The 2,949-nt window shown below is 42.8% G+C and overlaps 1 long non-coding RNA gene across 1 annotated transcript; it reads right to left on the bottom strand.

The window, feature by feature from the left end:
* Window positions 1-336: 336 nt before the first annotated feature.
* On the bottom strand, window positions 337-1,674 carry LOC308529461. Its single transcript, XR_013996771.1, has 3 exons — window positions 1,606-1,674; window positions 794-834; window positions 337-507 (listed from the first exon to the last, which is right to left on the bottom strand). It is a non-coding gene; the product is annotated as an uncharacterized lncRNA (long non-coding RNA).
* Between the last annotated feature and the right edge of the window lie 1,275 nt (window positions 1,675-2,949).

Below are 2,949 nucleotides of genomic sequence, written 5' to 3'. Positions count from 1 at the left end.
ACTCTCTCAGAACGCCAGTTAAATATACTTCTTTTGACAGCCTGCAGACACTGGACAATAATCAGGATCCGCTTTGCATTTAGCAGTTCACCAAGTGGGCTATTTATGGGTTGGAACTTTTGATCTGCAATACATCATCTCAGGCTTCGGTGTTATCTTTTGATTTCTCTCCAGCCGAACAGGCTAAGGAGTTGTAAATACCTCTCGTCCGACTACATGGTTGGCTATTCTCGCACACACAAGCAATCTAGGAACCCACTGGGCAAATTCGGCGGCGGAGAGCCACCGCGGTGGGCTCGCATCTGGTGTGAGCTGCAGGGCGAGGGAGGGGCGGCGAAGGTGGTGGGAGGCGATGGCCATGGTGGTGGCCGTGGCAGCAGCCGTGGTAGGGACACTCATGGCCGCTTCAGTTGCAGCAGCGTCCGTCTTCCTCATCGGGGTTGCGTGTCCTCCAGGCCTTCACTGATTTGACACAACAGTTTGCCATACTACAGTACCCGTTAATGGCTGCCACAGAAAGTGTGAAGGAGAAGAATGGGGACATCATCCGTGATATTCAAACATACACAAAGGTGTATGTTTCTCAGTGTCTCTAAGAACTGAAACTGATACCGCTGCATTGCTAAGAAATGATGCCGTGCAGACGTACCCCTCCAACACACACACACACACACACACACACACACACACACACACACACACACCCTCTCTATTAAAAATTTCAAAATGGTTGCAGATATTTCATTCACCAGAAGGTTAAAGGCGTTTCCCATCACAAGAAGGATTAACTTACCCGAGGATTCTGGGACTGCAGATGTATACTGCGGCAAAATCCTAAAATTCATCGAAAAAAAATCATTTCTGGACTCCAGCTGCTAAAAATAATGGAATTATAGTAAATCGTGAATAAGATTAAAACAAGCCATTTTCACATTCCAAAGTGTTCAGGAAAGGAAAAAAAAAAAAGGTTCTTTTAACTCATTTCTTACACAATGCAAATTTTAAAGTAGCCTTTCTTTCCAGAGCACGAAGCGCCATGAAATCGATAATTTTTGATCTTTCGGTTAATAGGCAACATGGTGAGCCAGTGCAGGGACCGCGGGCAGCAGACATGTTCTTGTCAGCTCAAAATTTTCATATTGTTTTTGAATCCATTGAGATTTGTAGATGTGATATCACCGGTGGTGGTTTTGTTTTGTTGTTTTTTGTTTTGTTTTTTTTTGTTTTTTGTCTTTGCTGGCACTAGGCTCTAGGGATGCACACCCTCAGTTTATCAACATAGGCATGTCTGTTGCTCTCTATATATTAAAAACAGGGAGCCTTACTGGATCTTAAACAAAAAATTATGTAAAAGGAGTGGCTGGTGTGATTATAATCCCATCATGCAGGGTCCACGGTTCCCATTTAGTGAAATTTCGCAGAGGGCAACTTCTTAAGAACATCCCTGCTGTGCAGAGTGAAAAGCATGAACAAACCAAAGACAGAATTCATCTGTGTTTATATTTTACAAACAATGAAAAACCTACTCTTTGTATGCCTTTTTCCCCCACCTTATTATTTCATGGCAACTGCAGCATTCCCCGCCGCCCCCATCCGAACACTCACCACCCCAGCAATGCGGTGTCTCGTCCCTCATGCTTCTCCTTGGTCGCCTTTTTTCCGCTTTCACAAATTCTGCACGCGCCATCTTTGTGTGGGGCGATTCTTTGCTAATTTCACTCACCCATTCTCTTACAAATCGGTTCAGAGATAGAAAATTATAGTGCGCTTTGGTGCTTCGTTTGCCTAAATTTCTTTCCGTCTTCCCTTCTCACATAGACAAATGGGAACGTGGGGGGTTGGGGAGGGGAGCAGCCAAAAAGGGAGATATTTCTATTATGGCCATAACCTGTTGTATACAGTGGTGATAAAAAATATCATTAACATAATAGCAACAGCTGCAGCCTAAATAGAGGCTATGAGATAATTAATGTGCTACAACAGATTAATTTGCTGCAGGTGCCTCTGCTGTGAACTGAGTCACCCATGCCATGAAAGTATAAATACAATTAGGACCCCCCCACCCCCACATACAAAAGCAAAATCCAGAGCAAAATGTCTTGTTCAGTAAATAGTATGCATGCCTATTGAAACAAAATAAATCCTCCCAGCCCCTTCCCCCCAATCCCCACCAACGTATCTCAAATGGCGGAGACACCAGTGGATGTGTATGGGTGTGTATGCACAGAGGTGGCGGGTGTGACATTTTGAAACAAATGGAGGTTTCGTGCTAAGTCTTGGAAAACAGATGGACCCGCTATAGATTTCTTTTAGAAAATAGAGAGGTGGTTTATCATATTTGCAAGCTCTGTTGGTTTTAAAACAAAAATTAGATGTATTTATGTGTATCGCTGGAAGAAAAATAACAGTGTTGAGCAGTTGCCCATCTGAATTAATATATATATATATTTTTTTAAATCGTCCATCTCACAGAAGAGGGAGATGTGTCTGTAGTGTGGCAGTCTTCCTTGGTGCGAAAGAGAGAGATTTTCACTCTCTCGTGCTGTCGCGCTGAGTGTTGATGGAGAATGTTACTGGCTGCATCACCAGGGGTGTGCACCAGGGCAGCTCGGACAAGGGCCTGGAGAAGGTCACAGTGCCAGAAGCAAATGTCCATTTTCTATTTTGCTCCACTCAGCAAAAAGTAACTTTGGGTCCAGAAAAGTGGAGGAACTTACAGATTGAATTTTTTTAAAAAACTACTTGACTCAAAATTCTCTTAGAGTAAGGACATCATCATTTCTGATTTTTTTCTCCCAGGAATGCCACTGAAGGATATGACAGTTTTGTGTTCATTGCAGCCTTAATCGGTTGTTTGTTAAACAGCTAGGAAATAGAAATTGCATCATTTTCAAGGTTATTCGTTATTAAAATTGATTGTATGTGTGATCTTAAGTTTTCATTCTAAAT

This window comes from Myotis nattereri, assembly GCF_964212035.1.
Source record: "Myotis nattereri genome assembly, chromosome: 14".
Classification (NCBI taxonomy): domain Eukaryota; kingdom Metazoa; phylum Chordata; class Mammalia; order Chiroptera; family Vespertilionidae; genus Myotis; species Myotis nattereri.
Note: the sequence above shows the minus strand (reverse complement) of the source record. Positions and strands in the feature narration are given on the sequence as shown.